This window comes from Neolamprologus brichardi, chromosome 9 (assembly GCF_056152115.1).
Source record: "Neolamprologus brichardi isolate AB-2024 chromosome 9, ASM5615211v1, whole genome shotgun sequence".
NCBI lineage: Eukaryota > Metazoa > Chordata > Actinopteri > Cichliformes > Cichlidae > Neolamprologus > Neolamprologus brichardi.
Window position 1 is genome coordinate 7,868,409 of NC_142112.1, and position 19,335 is coordinate 7,887,743.

A 19,335-nucleotide genomic window follows, 5' to 3' on the forward strand; every position below is an offset into this window, starting at 1 on the left:
AAAAAAAAAAAAAAGATGGCCACAACTGATCATGGGCTTAATGAATACTTGAAGCAACAGAAACCAGTGAAAGAAGAAGAGCAAGGACAGGTCAGTGCCATACCGTGGCTGATATAAAAGAATTCTACCAGTGACTCAACAAAGACAACATAGAAGCATTAATAATGACACCACATGAATGAACTCTAAGCACAAAGGCTCATAATGCAACTCATAGGATGTTGAACATCCAAATACAGACAGACAAGTGGATAACCAAAAGGACATAGTAATGATAGAAAGCAACAGACAGTGCATTGCGTTTCTCTTCCTCTGAAGCAGTAAATTGAACTGATGCCAAAGAGCTGGATTTTGCCTTTAGATCATTAACAAACTGGCTGGTTTGTGCTGATTCACCACCTTTCTTGTGATCATTCCAGCCTCGTGCAGGTCTACAATATTGCCCTTGATGTCCTTTGACAGCTCTGTGGTCTTGGTGGTGGAGAGGTTGGACTGGAAGAAAGAGACTTTCTGGACAGATGTGATTTGTACATTTACGTTGAGATCAGGAGAATCTGTGATTGACTGATTGCTTGACTGCTTGGTAGGTTGATTTTAATCCAGTCTGCTTTGGGCTCAATGACACACAAATCAGTTTCTAACTTTAATGTAATGTGTTTTTTCTGGAATTCTTTAAATTATTTTATCTTTCTCATTAACATAAAACTACCATAAAAATTAAACACCTAATTTCTTTATAACTGAGAAAACTTAAAAATTCAGCAGGAGTTCAAATGACGAGTTCCTTCACTGCGAAGAGACAGGATTTTAACTCCTGGATGATTCAAGTCTGACTTTCTTCATTACATGGCAGAGCCAACATCTCACTATGATTGTACAAGTGGGCTAATCTAAGCACAACTTTGCACAAACGTCATCATACAGCCATTATTAACATTTATATGTTTATGTTAATAAAATATGTATAATAAATCCCAATTCTTTTGATTTTTCATTTAATCATCCCCATACACATTTGATGTTATGTTCTCCAATTTGTATTTGTTTTCAACACGTAACTTAATTGTCTCCAAAATTTGTATCCACAATGGAATTTTGGTCCAGTAACCACTAAGTAAGGAATGAAGAATTTTTTGAAAAGTTCCCCAGACCTGTCAAAAATGAATTTTGCTAGTAAGTATGACAAATAGTGCAATTTGATCCATGTCTTTTCTCATCATCATCCTCACTCCATGAGGTGAGATCTTGCATGGAGGAGAGATGGAGTGCTGTGGCAACCCCTGAAGGGGTAAGGCTAAAGGGAGCAGCTGAAAGAATAAGCAGTTTCCCCATCCTTTTGTTGTTGTTGTGGTGGTTGTTGTTGTGGACCCCTGAATGAAGTGAAGTGTTTAGAATGTAGCAGATACACATACGTCCAGTAGTGAAATATGTGATAAACGCTGCAGTATTAAAGATTAAAGATAACACCACATTTTATATCCTCATCTCCTAGCTAGTGGCCTCTGTGCCAAAATCAATACTCCATTAACCTCTATGGAAGATGATGCTTATATCATTAGCTTCTATGTATGTTTAATGATGATGTTGATGTATAGATTAATAAAATATTTAAGCTGTGTATATAGTTGTGTGTGTTAACACTAAATTAGTTCTTGGGGCAGATGACCGCTTATCTTTATATTACAGTGTCAAATGAGCTCATAACAAAGGCTGGTTTACTTGCATGACAAGAAATAAAGCATAATGTTGCAGTTTTGCCGCACCTAATTCCTTTTGTACTTTTCTATGGTTCATACAAGTCTTTTCCTCATACCCAGTGTCGTTAAAAAATTATCAGATACTGTCTTTATCTTGTGCAATTTAATTTCAATTTATTTATTTGGTTTATTGCAGGAAAACAGCATGCTTTCTTTGTAGATGTAATGTAAGCATTCTGTTGAAAATGTTTATTACTATAGAATAAAATTATATATATATATTAAGAATAACTTCTAAAAACAACACGTAAGAGGCATGTTAATTTTTCAGTTGAACATTCTCAAAAAAATAAATTATACTAAATTCCAAAGAAAATTTTTATTATTTATTTATAATAGCACGAATTTAAAAAAGAAAGAAAAATGTTGCATTTAAATCTTCTGAAGTGAAAAACTGAAAATATCATTCACATTTTTATTAAATTATTTGTATACATTTATTTAGCCAACCTCCATAAGTATATACACTCTATAATAACGTAGTTATCAAAACTTTGGATTGTTGAGGTACAAGTGTGTGCATGCGCCACCCTGTATAATATGTTTAATCCCACATTCTCCACCTGTGTGTCTGCCGAGAGCCTCACTCCTACCTTTGGTTTATACAGCTTCCTTGCTGCATCCACGCACACACAGATGCGGTGTGTATGAGAAAATAATGAATAATTTTTTTTGTCATAACTCGCGGCCGAAAAAACCGAGAGGGGTCATGTGTTATGAGTCGTGTAGCAGTTTTGCTACGAATACATCCGTGGTCATGAAAGCGGGGAGTCTTTTATCAGTGGAAATGCAGAGAAAGAGCGAGGGAAAGGCGTGTGTGTGTCAGTCTGTGTTGGTGGCAGTGGGAGTGTCTCTTCTTGGGCCCGCCTCCTCCTCTGCAAATCTACTCCACCAGCCTTCCAAATGCCGAGCTCCGCAGTCCCGCCCCTCCTACCGCTCGACCCAACACACACTCTGTTTTCTTCATTCTCAGTTTCAGCCAATCCCATTCTTCTCTCTGCTCCCTCTCGTCCTCTTGGCCCCGCCTCCCCCTCGCTCTCCCGGCAAGAGAGCTTGAAACTTACAGAAACGAAGCGGTGGAGAGAGAAAGAGGAGAGATCGAGTTAGGCACGTCGGCACACACGTAACAGAAGTATCGGGAGGGTCGGCGCTTATACACGGTACCGAGAGTGATACGAGAAGACACTAAAGGAGCAGAATTTTAGGATTTCTTTATCTGGGAGAGAGAGAAGAGGAAAAAAGGTAGAGGGAACCGGGGTGCTGGGTGTTCTTCAGTCTCCATCCCTTCCAGAGGTTGTATAGAACAAGAAGTCAGGGAGAAGACTGAGGCAGTCCCACCGACGGGGAAAGAGACAAGCAAGAGCAAACCCGAGAAAACCGGGCTCGAGCTTCTGGTGTCTCCAGAAACAGAGAGAAAAAAGCGAGAGAAGACAGCCGGAGGTACCCTGAAATTTCCCTGGCAGCGGGGCGTCTCTCATGCGAACCTGGGAGGATTTATGGTTTTTGTGGAAGCGTTAACCCTTTAAGCAGGGCGAAACTGGAGTACTCCCACAGACAAGGTATGCGACCGAATTTATTTATTTATTTGTTTTCTTTTGCACGGTGCGCGCGCGTGCGTGCCTGTCACCGCCTTTGCTGGGTATAACTGTGCGTGCTCGTCTTTTGCAGTTGCCCGGTCTCCAGTCAGTCGCTTGCCATTCTGTAAATTCACTGACTGAATGTAAAGTCGTCGGCAACACAAAGCAGCCAGTGTTTGCGCGCGCGCACGCGTGCGTGCTGGTCTTTGTGTGTTTGAGCGTGTTCACGTATCGCCAGAATGAGGCCTCATAGTTTGATTTGGTGAGGAGGTGACAAACACATGAACACGGTGTAATTGGTGTGTTTGAAACCAAACCTTTCTTCCCCTCCTGGCTGCTGTCTTTCTTTTGTTTGATTATATTTGATTTGCCGGCCTTTCTGTTTCTTTCTGTTTGTGCTTCTCGGTTTTGAAAAATTGTGTGCTGTACTTTTTTAGGCACTTAGGAAGCTAGCCAATCAGACGAGCGTTTTCGGGTAATAGGACGACTTGTTAATAGGCACCAAAGTAATTTACTGTTATTTTATCCTCGCCATACACGCCTGCACACACACACACACACACACACACTTTTATAAACATGTCATGACTCAATCGTATCGTAAATATTTGCTTCAAGGTCTGTTTTTGATTTTGTGGCCCTTACATATTTCAGGATGGACGGGGAATACCCAATCCGTGCGGAGGAGGACAAACTGATGTTTCTTTGTGCTGACTAATTTTCTTCTTCATAAAGAAAATAAAAGTTGCCTGTATGTGATGGGGAAGTTCCTGTTACAGAAGAGGGCAACGTGAGGTTGTCTGATCTTGGTGTGAATTGATTAATTACAGATCGATCTATCAGGTTCTTCTGGGTGAATTTACAGCCACAAGTTGTATTTTGGTGTTCAGAGGTCAAATCCATCCTGTAACCAGACTGAAGCTGCAGCTCTCACAGTGATAGTTAAAAGTTTTTTCCTTCTTATTTGATTTATTCTTTAATGCTTTTGATGCCATTGTTTTAACCACAGGCTGGTGTGAATCTCTGCATCGCCATGCAACCACAACACCGGTGATTTTAAGGTCTTTTAAAAATGCCACTTTTCATATAAAACTTGCGTCGCTGCTGTTGTCTTCCTAAATGATACGCTGCCAGTGTCAGTGAAGCGGAAATGTTTTTTTTTCCAGGCTTTGCTTGTGTTACTTTGTGTGTTCCTCACAGTGGCAGGAGTGTAATTGTCTTTAGTCAAAGTCAACCTAATATCTTCGGGTCAGTGGTTTTTCTTTCACCGCTCGCTGAAGACAACAACACATCGCTTCTTTGTCGCTCACACACCGAGTTTTGTTCATGAACTCTGCCAGCATTCCTGCTCTTCAGTCCTGACTTTGTGTTTGGAGCTGATCTAAGCTGCAGCACAAAATACAGAGTGGGTTATAAAGTCGTTCATTGCATAGCCTTTAAAATGTGTTTCATCTACTGTGAGCAGCACAACCCTGCCTGTGTGCACGTACACATCAGGAAATACCTGAGCCATATATATCCAACACAAAAGCTCTACTATGAATTCTAGTATTGCAGTGCTTCATTTTAAACATTATGAGTGTGTTATAAGTTCTACTAATATTTTCTGCTAATTTTAATCGTGTGAGCAAAGCATTAAGGATACTTTATCGGGCTTAATGATGCTCACATTTCTATTCTGTGAGTAAATGACAGAACAATTAACTTACACTGAAAACTCTGGTTTACACTCGTTCATACACGCTGCGTTGTCACCTTGACAATAACGTTTAAACTACACATAATTCAGTAGAAGTGGACTCAACTCTGGGAAGTATCACCCGATCTTATTTGGCAAAGGTGTGTGTGTGTGTGTGTGTGTGTGTGTGTGTGTGTGTGTGTGTGTGCATCCGCTGGGTTGAGGTGAGGTTATGGTGGCCGGACTGGCTGCTGCTCAGACAAAAAGAGAAGGAGGGCTCTTGCTTTCTGTCTAATTGCTTCCAGAGACAAGATTTGCATTCCTGTCTCTCTTTCTCACTCTCGCAGTGTCTCGCTGCCTCCCTCCCCCTCTTCCCTTTACCTTTTCAATTGGAAACATAAGTTTGGAGACATTCCTGAAACATGCATGTGAAGCAAAAAAGGAAGTGGGTGATGGATTAAAGGAATTAACGTGTCACTGTGAAATTAAATATGCTTAAAAATGACTGTGGATGGGCGAACGATAAAGGCGGGCACGGACTGTAGTAGAGAGAAGAACACATGCGACTGATTAAGAGCGGAGCGGGCCTATCAGGGATGATAACGCGCCAGAGAAAAATAAATAAATGAAAGCAATATATAACTGTATCATATCTTAATCAGATCGGCTGATTGCAGCGCTGCATTCCTCTACTGTGGCCTGAAGATGCTCGAGCTGAAGCAATTCAAATCCCCGTCTAGTTTTACGTCTTCTGTTTGTGCTGCGCTACATGCAGTTGTGCGTTCTGTGAGTGGGTGAGGACTTGAGAAGATTTTGATAACGATGTCATGAATAATGGCAAAAAAGAGCTTCGGTAAATCGTTTTCGTCAAGACGTCTGTGTTGGACTAATAAGAGTTTACTGCGTATATTTGACATGCGTATCAAGGCTTAGGTTGAGGCTTAGGTTTTCTTTTTGCTTATTCTCTGGAATGTTTGAGTGAATTAGGAGGACTACGGGTTTGAGACCAACCACTGGGAGAGACAAAGCAGTCAGTCAAGCAGCACAGACAGCTGCAGCATTCCACTGGTGGTTACATTAACAGGAAAAGCACCTTTAAGGTCTTTTCATTTATTCTGCATGTTTTTCATTGTGTTATCTCACTTGTTGAGATACTTACACAAAGGACTCATTTGCACATATAAAACACACGTTGATAATTATTGCTGTCACAAAGGCTGAATTACTTTGTGTGCACTGCAAAAACAAAGGAGGCGTATTTGAATAGATGTGAATCCTTCAATTTCTTTTTTTTAGTCTTTTTTAACAGGTTTTTTTTGTAACAACTGAACGAAACGAACTTCTTTTGAAGTGTTTTGTAACAAAGTAGTAAATTCTGTATTTTAATTTTTTTGATCTGTCATTATCTGATGTTGAGAGCCTTCTTATTTTGCATCATCAAGAAAATACGAGGTTTCATAGGTGGTGCTCTGCTAAGGGCAAATTGATGGTGCTGTAGGTGCGCTCGTGCTTCACCCTGCAGAGCTCGGTCTTTGTTTCAGTGTTTCCAGTGAAGAGCGCTTTTTTCTCTGCAGGCTTTATCAGATTATAATAGATGTATTTGCAGATTAAGGGGACAGAGTGTGTGACGGACTGACCGCTGGGGCAGACAATGCAACCAGCCAAGCATTATATGACCTGCTGGGGCGCACACACATGCATGCACACAGAGGAATTCAGCTCCCTGCAGATACGTACACATTCACGTGTGCACTCATGCGTGCACTTCATGAACACATACATTGTCCTCGCCCGTACTGTGTCTCTAGTCCAGGACAAAAAAGGCTGTGAGTGTGTGTGTGTGTGTGAGTGTGTGAGTGGGAGAGTGATAGGGATAAATGAAAGAGAAGAGTAGGAATGAGAAGTTTAGGAGAGTTAAGTTCCTGAAGTTGTGTATGTGCACTCATTCTATTGTCTCTCTATCACTCTCTCTCCATAAATAGAGCACTATCTCCTAGCAACAAGGCGCTGTAGAGGGATATGTGAGATTGTCTATGATATAGGGGTTTGTGTGTGTGTGTGTGTGTGTGTGTGTGTGTGTGTGTGCAAAGCTTGAAAAAATTATGAAAGTCATCAGAAGACGGGCACACACTATGAAATCCAAGTTAAGGAACGAAGGTGAGATAGTAGCCTGCACTTCTGTGTGTGTGTGTGTGTGTGTGTGTGTGTGTGTGTGTGTGTGTGTGTGTGTGTGACAGTAGTAATTTTCCTGATGGACTGCATTACTCTAGATGGGGCTACTACTCAGAAAATAAAAGTTTCAATTACTGCTAAAGTGCCTCAGACTGCCACACCTGCACACGCACACTGATATATTGTATAACATTATTATGCGTACACGAGCAGACACCAGCATTTACTATAGTTCTCTTGTAACACTCACTAGGGGACACACAACGGTCTGGCTCATTCATATTATTTTGACCATATTTTTCCTTGTTTTATTATTTTTCATTACATGCAAAGATGTGGGCCTGCAGGGCCACAGCGACAACAGCAGTCAGGAGAAATATTCAGTCCTTGAAGGGCTGCAGCATGAAACAATGAAATGCTCATTTATAATAAAGGAAGTGACGTGCTGGTAATTAGGCTTTCTGTAACAAAGGATGTCACAGATACTCAGGGAGATGTATTTGTATTGTTTTTATATAATAGTGAAAAAGAACAGGTCACTTAATATGTCACAAGTTAATGACCTGGGCAGTATACATCCCACAAATGGATGATCTTGTTGTTCTTATCTCATAAGTGATATGAGTGAAGATGAAGCAGCGAGATGTAGAATCCCATCAGAGAAGGAGATTCAGAGTAGTCTGCACAAGGTTACGAGAAAAACACGGCTGAGTGATGAGGTGTAGCCTGACTGGTCCTTATCAGAGACCCAGTCCAGATGGTGTGCAAACAGCACCTCCTTACTTCATCCTCACCCCCCCACAGTATGCAGGAAGACGTGACCTGAGCTCTACAATATAAACTGTCCCGGCTTTGATAAAAAGGCTGCCTGTGACACCGATAAAAGCTTTACCCAAAGTGCTACACTCACTGCATCACACTGTGAGCAGGTCACCAGCCTATCACAGGGCTAACAGAGTGACAGATAAAGCTCAGCCTGCATATGTAATAACATTTCCCCTCCTTTAATACGTTTGTCACCCTTAAGCAACAGAAACCAGCATGAACAGCATATATGCATATAAGATGTCACATCGTATATGCAGCATGAAGTCATTGCCGGTGCAGTAACAAGTGTCAGGGCAGCAGAAGGTCCCAGAACAACGCACGAGAAACTGACGAGGAGCATGTCTTTAATTAAAAACTAGCTTTGTAAGGGGGGCCTGGTGTTTGCAGGATGAAACTCTCAGGCCTCCTCAGTAACTTTTATAAAACAGAAACAGTCTCCTGTGGATTCACACACACACAGAGGCGATGCACAGGAGCCCTCCATCATTCCTTTCAGCTCTTATCTCGCTTCTCTGGGAAATGAAGACTGAATGAAATGAAGACAGACGATGTGATGGTAATATGAACCATGAGTGTGTGTGTGTGTGTCTGTTGTTGCACTGCTGCACTGTGTCATAAGCATCCTGCAGGGAACCGTTTCTCCTCTTTTGTTTATGCTGAAACCAAATCAATGAAAAAACGGTGACAGGTAACCTGCTGATGTTATTGTTCATGTAAAGCATTTCATTGCTTCAGCTACAATCAGTAACAACGTGCCATGTTTGTTTTTTCTCAGCCATTTGACTGTGAAAATGACTGTTGTCATAATGATTATGGGTAAAGTAAAAGCAGTTGTGTTTTGTGTTTTTTGTGTATGTGCAAATTGCAGTGTTAACTCACTATGGGAGTACGATTTGGACGGCTCATGGTGTCATTTGTCAGATGGACAGAAAGGTGGACTAAAAAGCTCAGTAACACTCTTAAATCCTCACAGGCTTGTGTGCCTTGAGGCTTTTGCAGTTGATTGCTCACTTTGTTAACTCGCCAGTTTCTTTTCTCTTGAACCCCCTCACTTCCGCCCCAACACACACACACACACACACACACACACACACACGGTCTCAGTGAATCTTTGCTAAAATACGTTAACAAAATTGTGAATATTACAGCATGTCTTGTTTATACCATTTTGCAAGAACCATATCTGTAATCTGCTAATGTGACTTTAAATTCAAAAGTGGTGCAAAGTGTCCTTTGATCTCTCTCTCTCTCTCTCTCTCTCTCTCTATATATATATATATATATATATATATATATATATATATATATATATATATATATATATATATATATATATATAGGGTGCAACGATACACAAAATTCACGGTTCGGTTCGATACTTTGGTGTCACGGTTCGATATTTTTTCGATACAAAAAAATGTTCATGCTTTTTTAATTTGTCATTTATTAAAATTATGAATATATATTTTAACTCAAAAGTACAGTTTTTAAATTTAATGTTGCTGAAACAACAAAGTAATAAAAGAAAAAATAAATCTGATTGAGGAATCACTCATCTTTGGAAAAGAGAGTTTATTACAGAGAAATGTCTCTTTCCAAAATAAAAGCTCTACTATACGCTTCTTCTGGGCTATATTCTCAGCAGCATATTAAACATATCAGGTCCCCATAAGGAGAATCATGTGCTAACGGCTGTCTAAATGACTCGGGTAAAGTTTGTAGCATGCATGCTTGTTGTTTTTGTCTGCTTCCACTTGTCTTTGCACGAGGATGATGTCGGAGTAAATGTGCAGTCATATTCGTTGTGTTCCCACTAGTGCTGTCAGCGTTAATCTGAAATGACGTTAACGCCACAACACGGCAAATCTCCGTTAACGAGCTACCGCGGATCGCCCCGTGCGTGGGGCTGGACAGCTAACACGTTAACGAGCTAACTGTGCAAACACACTAGTTCCCACCAATTGAGCATTGCTGGCACATCCGACATACTGTTTTACTTTAGTCCATGACGCGCTGACCTTCAGGGTCATACGTCACATGAAGACCAAAATAGTTCCAAACGCCAGATCTGAATGAGGGTGGGGGAGGTTCAATTTGCCATGTTGCAACTAGCTTAACTTCTGTCTTGCTAGCTTGCGCTGCGCTCAGTGAATCTGCGTTCGACTACTCCGCCTAGGCTGCACTGTCGAGCGCAGATCCACTGAGCGCTCAACACAGACAGCATCGTCAGAAGGAAAGTTGATAAAATAAATTAAAAATGTTGTATTGTTCGATACATATGCGTACCGAACCGAAAGCACTGTATCGAACGGTTCAATATCGATACGAGTATCGTTGCACCGCTAATATATATATATGTAGAAAAGTTGCACGGGAATTCAAGTTCTGCAGATAATAGTCAGGATGGTTTATGGCAGTGAGTGAAAGGCTCAGAACCAGAATACTTTATTTATCACTAAGGAACGTATGTGGGTTACAGTAACAGTAACAGACTAAACTATTTAAATAATACAATATGTTACAGAGTTTACAAATTTACGAAGTAGCACATGTGTATGCAAATCGCTCAAATATCAAGAACAATGCAGAGGTGATGGGTGAAGAATGATCTCAGTAATTGATAGAACCTTAACTTTCCATCACTGCTATGTTCATTTGTTTCACTGTGCAGGAAGCACCAGTATTTGTTAAATAGTAATATTTGTAGTGATATTTGCCAAAAGTTCTTTGTGTTCTTTCTTCTTTAGTCATTGTCTGTAAATCCCCTCCTGGGGTTAAAAAAGTGAACTCCACACTGAGTGAGAAAGGGTTAAACAACTGGAAAACCTCAGAGATTCATTTAGTGAAGAAAAAAGTCCAAACACACACACACACACACACACACACACACACACTTGCTTGCTTAACCCGTATCCTCTTTGTAGGCTGGTCGGCCTCCCCCTCCTGCCACTCCCTCATGCTCCTTCAAACCTTTGCCTCCCTCAGTCTGCTCCTTTGTTGGGAGGTGTCGGGGCAAGGCGAGGTCGCCACCCCCGACACACCATGGGGTCAGTTTACAGGAAGTGTGTGTGTGTGTGTCGGCGTGGCCTTGACCTTTGTTGACATAAGTGCTTGTTTTATTAATGCAGTGTAGTGGTGGTCTCATGTCCCTTGTAAAACATGCACACACACACACACACACACACACACAGCAACCACTGCCTGCTGGTTTGAGACAGAAGGCTACCGTGTGTGTGTGTGTGTGTGTGTGTGTGTGTGTGTGTCTTTACCTTTTATCAGTGTTGCTTTGTCAGCAATGATATGTGGTGTCGCTCTGTTTCTGTTTTTACATTCACTGATTAGTTTTTTTGGCTCAGGAACTATTGTGTGTGATAAACGGATGAAATATTAGAGCGCACACAGACAAAGAGATGGATTTAGTAAAACTGATAAACAGTGAAGTGTGACTGGATTTAAAGCTGTGCTGCCACTTGGTGTGTCACCTGTTTTATTTTGTCTACTTTCTTGGACATAAACTTGTCATAAACTTACTTGGAAGTGACAGCAGAGCTGTACGTTTGAATGTTTCAGAGATTTCTCAGTCAGAACATGCTATATCATATTTAGGTGGAAGCTAGCGAGCTAACTTCCTGCTAACTTCTAACTTCATTAAATTTGAATAAATCCTGTTTTCATGGATGCCTGCATGTTAAACTTAGCTACACCTGGTAAAGCAGCAACGCTGATCATTTTGTTAACATCTTAAAACCCGAACTCTTTCATTTTTAATTTGTCTTTGCTGTTTGGGCTGATTGGGACCTGATGAATGTAAAATCAAAGAATTACCTCATTTATCAGATTTACCAATTTTACCAGAGCAAAAGTTTGTATGCTGACAACCCAAAATGTGATGTCCACATATGTGGACGTCAGGTCCCTGGAGGTTAAAGGTGAAAGAATTGAGACAGTTTGTAACTCAGTGATGCCGCAGTGTTTGATTGACTTTGGGACCTGAAGGGGACGGAGTTTAGGACCCAGATTACTCCCAGATTTACGAGCACCTCAGTCCGACAGATACGGCAATAACGACGGCCGCTTGCACGTTCTACAAAGAAATGTTCTTGTTGTGTATCTGAGGGACAAACACCAAACCAGTTCCACATCACTGAAGCTGCAGCATTTTTACAAACCAGTTCTGCTTCATCGTTTTACTCAACAATCGTCCATGTGCGTATGAAAACAAAGGCACATGTGCGTTTTACCCAAATTCTATCGCGATATTTCATTTTCTCATCGTTGCCTAACATTGCACCGGTGTTGCCGTGAACGTACGATACGGCCCAGCCCTGCTCGGAGCTCTAGTGGAGCTGCTGGAAATAGAACGGACAACCTCAGTTTAAGACAGTCAAAATCTAAATAGGCAGTGTGCTGCTAACATGCATACCGTCTCCAAAGACCCCGTAAAAGGTCATATTTCTGCTCTAAAGGTCTCCCCCTGCAGAAACACACATGCCCACATGTGCTATGCTTGAACACTCTTTTGCTACAGATCAACCTTATTTTTTACTTCACTATTTTTCTAATACTGATGTTTTACAGCTTTTTATAGTTTCATATTTGTATGAGTCAAATGTGATGTTGTATGTCTGGCAGCATACTGCACGAGCACCCGCCTTATCTGGGCGTGGTTAAGAAGCCACTTGTCATAACTGCCTTTCATAGCCAAGCAGTTTTAAAATTACCAGCACAGATTTGAAAGACTTGGGAAGTGTGGAAGTGTCATGGCAGGTTTTATAAAGAGAGTTATTTGATGGTAGTTACTTTAACTTCTGCCTGTGATGATGTGTTATCAGTGCAAAGTGCTTTTGACTTGTTTGCATTTGTCTTTGTATAAACGCGTCCCCCCGACTGAAGCACAAGACGTGTTGCAGCTCTTCTGCAGTCTTTTGTAATTACAGTAAAAGTAAAAGCACTTCTCCGTGTTCATGTTCTTTACACTAACAAAGCAGTTTAAGTACAACTGCAAATGTTACCCTGGGCAATAACAGGCGCTTTAGCGTGCTCCTCAAATAAACCAACAAAGGACCGTATGATTATTTCAGTTCAGTGTTAGTTGCCATCTAAAACCTATATTAATCTATACTCATCCTGAATCTGGATTTACGGGCTTCCTCCTCATTTGTTTGTCTCAGCTGGGCCTCTCATCTCCTTTTGCCTGTATTTGTCCTTTGGAAGCAACTATAGTGCAGGATTAACAGCAACAACAGTGCTGTGGCATCCAATTATCCAACATTTTATGGTCAGTAACAGTGTTGTTCAGGACCTGCCTGCATCTAGGTTTCCAAACAGTAGCAGACAGCAGGATATCAGCGAGGTAGCTGTGCTGTGACAAACAGAGGTGGTGAAGAGCACAAACAGCCAACCAGAACAAAGAAAGGGCACAAATCATATTTTCTTTATTCCCGTTGTTCACAGTCTGCATCTTCTCGTCTGTGAGCTCACTAACAGCTGGCATGATGTCATCAAGTTTGATGACTCTTTACCTTCTGTGTGTGTGTGTGTGTGTGTGTGTGCGTGTGTGTGTGTGTGTGTGCGTGTGTGTGTGTGTGTGTGTGTGTGTGTGCGTGTGCGTGTGTGTCTGTGGTTGGTGTGCCCACTCATTGCGGTTAATGAGAGGGCTTTTGCTGGTGAGGCCAGCAAAAGTCAACCAATTAAGCTGACTTCCATGTGTAGCGTAACATTCGCCCCCTCACACTTTCAAAAATGCATACACACACACACACACACACACGCACGCACGCACACGCACACACACACACACACACACACTAACTTTTCACAGTCTATTTTCCCCTCTTTTTAATTACACCATCTCATACAGATTTATTTAATTTATGCATTTCATTTGACTACATGCAGAAGAGCGGACACAGCTTAACTACAGTCTCAGAGTATAATTACATTTTCTCTATTGGACAGAAACAGAGATAGTGGAGAAACCACTGTGCTAACAGCGCTGTGGAACTTCTCTCAGGGATCACGTTCTTTACCATCACATCCAAACTAAAATACAGCTGTGTGGGCCTCTGTCTACGAGTCATTACTTGTCTTTACCGTTTGGCCTGCTGTCAATTAGGGGTGGGGGAAAAATGGATACTGTGTAGCATGGTGATATTTTGTTTCTAATAATGTATGGATACAGGGACAGCAGAAATCGATATTTTGTTACAAAAAGGTTTTTGTGCTCTGACTTCAGAGCATGTTGATCCTTTTTCTGAGCAAGAATCCTGACATTCCTTCACTGTCCAAATGTGTTTAACTTTTTTTGGCAGCAATAAACATGACAGTTTACTTATTTTAATTTAAGACATGTTTTATTTTAATTAAGTTTAAAACTTTTTTATTTAATGTAAAATTATATTTTGTTTTAATTTACTTTCAAATTCTTCAGTTGCCGAAGGGGCTGCATAGTTTTCATAAACTGCATAGTTCAGAATAGCTATAATTGTACCAGATGGTTGATTCAGTTAAGTTGGACTAGACTGTAATACAAACCGTTCAGTTTGTCAACAATCAAACTGAAATGAGAGAAAGACTGAGTGTGAGACTTTGATATTAGAGAAAATGAATATTGATAAAGTTTACCTTTATGTACAGAATCTGAATATTGCAAAATATTTTTAAAAAATTGCAACAATATCGTATCGTGCGTTAAGTATCGTGATAATATCGTATCGTGGGATGTATGGTGATTCCCACCTCTACTGTCAGTGTCAGGTGAGACGCGTCCATGTCTGTTTACTCTGGCTACACAACTCAGTGTGCAATGAGTCTGTGGAGCTCGATGACGGTGATACTTAGAGGAGTTGTAGAGGATTTCACTAACACTGCTGTTTTTGCACACGACACACACAAGACTACTCACACTGTTAGCCAGTGTTAGTAGTACTAGGGCTGGGCTGGGCTATATCACACCATTCACGGTGATACCGGTGTAATGTTGGGCAACGATAGGAAAATGAAACATGGCGATAGTATATGGGTAAAACATGCATGCCTTTGTTTACATACGCTCATGGAGGAAAAAGCATGGAGGCGACGCAGAATGAGAAGAGTGAAAGTGGATCGTTGAATGAAACGATGAACCTGAACTGGTTTGTAAAAATGCTGCAGCTTCACTGGTGTGGAACTGGTTTAGCTTTCGTCCATCAGATACACAACAAAGCACTATTTTTGGTAGAGCATGCTAGAGGGCCGTCGTTATTACCGTGTTGTTTGGAAAATACGGCACACTTAAAATCAATCCTTTGATTTTTCTGAAAGTCGACAGAGCCCCTTATAATCCCGTGTGCCTTATGTATGAACTCTGGTTGTGTTTACTGACCTCGAAACGATTTTATGTGCACGGCGCTCGAAAATCTGTCAAATGTTTCAGTACGACTTTGCTGAGCTACGAAGCCGCACCGCTTGATGGATTGTTGGAGCATTACGGCTATCGTAGGCGGAGCCTCGCGGAGTGATACGTACTGTGCTTCAACATAATATTACCGTATTGTGTGTGTATAAGCTCTTTTTACAGTTTTTTCTGATTGCTTAAGCACATTTTTTGTAACTATTGGCTATTTTTGCAAAACTCTACACACAAATAAGAAAACCTGTCACCCAATTATCAAAACATTGTAGTTCTCTTGCAAAAGCGAACACAGCTAGATTAACTCTTCACACCTTCGTAAAAATGGTGTTTTCGTATCAAACAGTACACACAAGCCATCATCTACTAAGCACACAATGCGCCAACTGCACACTCATGGTATGAATACAAAACACATCTGGCTTTTGCTTTTTCTGTGCACAAGCTAGGCCATGTCAGTTTGAGCTCATACTTTTGTCATAGATCTGTAAACATGGAGGGATCCAAACTTCAAGTACTGGTGTTTATTCACACACATCAAAACAAACACAAGTGTTTATTTCCAAGTATAGGATTATTTGCAATCGCCATGTTGACTATATGGGTTTCTTGGTCTGCAGTGAACATGCTTCCTCTGCCCCAGCATCTGGTTGTCTAGCAATTCTGTAAAGTAACAATTTCAGTATTTTTACATCTATGGTATTGTTGTGTTTCTCATTGGCATATGGCAGTGCTACAGATCTTAGTGCAAAGTGACAGTACTCCCCGATTCTCATTTCAAAATGTCCTTATGATGCTTGCTACAGTGTAGCGGCTCGAGTTAGGCTGGACCCGTCGGCCAGCTCCCCTCAGGGTCACTCCACGGTTGATTACATGCTCCACTATTGTAGCTCTGATGTCATCAGCAATTCTATTTCTTACTCTTCTAACCCTTCCTCTCCCCCCTCCTCGTCCTCCTCTTGTTCCTCCTTGTCCTTGTCGTCCTCTTCATCCTACTTCTTCACCTCCACGTCCTCTTCCTCGGCCTCCTCTACTTCTCACTCTTCCTGCTCCCTCCATTGTACTCCACACACAGAGCTTACCTGTATTATAGTGCTTAGGCTGATTGCAAAGTGAACTAATTATCTAAAAAAGTTTTCACATGTGACAGTGTGCCAGACAGTTGGCAAAATAGTGTAAATAATAGCCTTAAATGTGTAAAGTTTTGCTAGGAGTGTGTTGATCATTTGGAAATTGAGTGTAAAGCAGTGAGTTGTGTTTACAGTTGTGCTGTGCAGTGGATTGTAGCTACAGGTTTGCAAAGTGTGTGTTACAAAATGGCAAACTGAGTGCAAAGCAGTGTTTGTGCTTTTAGTTTTGCAAACTCAGTGAGTGGTTTTGCTATAAGTATTAATAGTTTTAGAAATTGTGCTATAAGAATCACAGTTAGTGTTTAAGCATTCAGAAAAAACTGTAAGTTCTGTGGATATTATACATGGTTATGCTGAGGATATGTCGGCCAGTTTCCACTGGAAATACCTTTTGGTTAAACTGTCAGCGAGGAATTTGCATTTGCACTGTTACATTTTTATATAACTTTAATGCAGATAAAAAACAGCTGCTTGTTTAAGTGAAAGTACATTGATGGTTTTTTTTGGGAGAAGGGAGCCGGAGATCGACAGACGGATTGGTCCTTAGAGATAGGGTGAGAAGTTCGGCCATCCGGGAGGGGCTCAGAGTAGAGCCGCTGCTCATTTTGAGGGAGAGGTTATATCGTCAGTTATATCGTTATCGCAAATTTTCAAATGTATATGGTGATAAATATTTTTGGCCCTGCTCTGCTACACTGGACATTTGTTTTGCAGCATTTTTCTGCGTCTCACTGAGGCTCTTACAACCATTTTCTGAAATGCAGTCGGTGTGTGCGACCACAAGGCCTCGGTGCTTACATACATATTTTTCTGAGCACCTTGGACACACATGCACACACACAAACACACACACAGAGTGGAAAATATATTAGATGGGAAGACGTGCATGTAGACAGAATAAAGGAAGTGGAGAGGCGAGCGATTGAAGAGAACAAAGGACAAAGGTGAGCAACGGGAAGAGACGGAGAGTGGACGGAAACAGATTAGTGACCTAAATCACAGCAGCGTCCCTCTCAGGTACATTAGTGTGTCTGCGTGTGTGCGCATCTTTGTCCTCTGGAGTGCACGTAGGTGTGTCAGGTATGTGGGGCAGCGAGCAGATATGTGTGTGCACATAATACAGTTCAAATTTGGTTTGTGTGCTGCAGCCACCATATTGCAGCGTAAACAAAAGCTGTGTGTAGTGCATGCATTGTGTGTGTGTGTGCGATCACTAAGCGTTACAATAAGAAGTGTGTGTATACGTGAAAACTATGTGCTGTTGTCACTGGCTGGAACCAAACTCACTCGTCGTTGAATCTAATCGTTAAAATTGTAATTGATGCCCAGTGCTGGTCAGTTATTGGAGATAAATGAATTTCAAACACGCCCCTTCCTGTTCTTCTCTATATATGACCCCCCCGGTGCAAACACCTCTCGAGCTCTTTAATACAGTTTATCTTACAAGAGTAACATCATCATCTCCTCTTTCCATTTGCTTACAATCGCGCGCTCGTCCGCCACCACATCAGACGAAGAACTGCTCGGCTTCATCGGTTTCCCTCCAGGCAATCCAAGAAACCCAAACAGTCTGAACGTCATGGCGGCGCCGGTCATCATGGGAAACTTTCTAGCAGTTTCCTCACCAGCCGACAACCCGCTCTGCCACGTCGATCCATCCAGTCATCTTCTCTCTGCTAAATCCAGTTATGCAGTAACTCCGGCCGCTCGCCACCTCCGCGAAATTCAGCAACATCACAGCTGCACTCACAGCGCTCTGAAACAGGCCCGCAGGCCAGGCGAGTCAGCCGCAAAGCCACGCTGCTCCCACACAGCCATAATACGTCTTAGTACTATTGTTTTTTGTAAGTCATGATGTAATTCCCAAATTGCTCCCGCTGTTTCATCCGACTAAAGCTTGCTCTGCCGTCTCGTAATCGTGGACCAGATGAATCAGTGTTCAGCTCCTGCAGTAAAACAACACTGAAGTCTCAGGATGACTTTTCTTCAAGAACGTGACGATATAAAGTCAAGAGATGGAACATGAATGAACTCACTCCATTCATGTTCTGGCTGACGGTACAAAAGCACAATGCCAGCAAACGTGTGGCTGTGATGGAGTTACAGCTACGTCACGTTAACCTGACCTGACACCCCAATGGACTTTTGTGAAAGGAGGTGTCAGAGGAATTCAGTAGTGTGGAGATAATACACCACAAAGGCTTTTGTATGAAGTCCCATCCATGCAGAGCATGCAGAGCAACACTGTCCTCACGTTCTCCTGCGCCGTGCAGCAGAACGTGAGGACAGCCTGCTTTACTGCAGGAACAGATGAACATGCTGGATCTGTGCGGCTCATTCCTCGCCAACAATATGAAATGTGTTGACTCTACAACAGGAAATGATGCAATCTGATTCTTTTATTTTCTATTAAGCTTCCTGCTCCTTCTGACTGCATCACTCATTCAGAACTGACCAAAGAAATTTGTTGCTGTTCAGAATTCAATTTTCAGGTCAGTTGACACACATTAACATATAACCATCGATTATGTCATCAGTTATCCCATTGATTCATAACAAGAAATACTAATGAGCAATAATAAATATTCAAAGGAGAAAAAAACACGTCTCACTGGTTTCTATTTGAGAAAGTTCAACCTCACGAGCCTTTGATTGTATGTATGTTACATGTTAAATTTAGCTTTTCAAAGAAAACGATAACCGTGCTGCAGCTTTGGTGTATCGTATTCATGCACATTTGTGTGTTTCTGTGTGTTTCTGTGTGTTACTGTGTGTTTCTGTGTGTTTCTGTGTGTTTCTGTGT

At 41.5% G+C, this 19,335-nt stretch overlaps 1 protein-coding gene across 8 annotated transcripts in view; it reads left to right on the plus strand.

Annotated features, from left to right (window-relative positions):
• Positions 1–19,335, plus strand: part of tenm3 (teneurin transmembrane protein 3) — a 388,426-nt gene that overhangs the window by 200,048 nt on the left and 169,043 nt on the right. The window contains exon 1 of one of the 8 annotated variants that reach the window (XM_087845872.1): positions 2,841–3,316. The exons of the other annotated variants lie outside the window; for them this stretch is intronic. The gene's annotated coding sequence lies outside the window, so the exon portion shown is untranslated. Of the gene's footprint in view, positions 1–2,840; positions 3,317–19,335 lie in introns of those variants that run through there. 8 annotated transcript variants of the gene reach the window in all.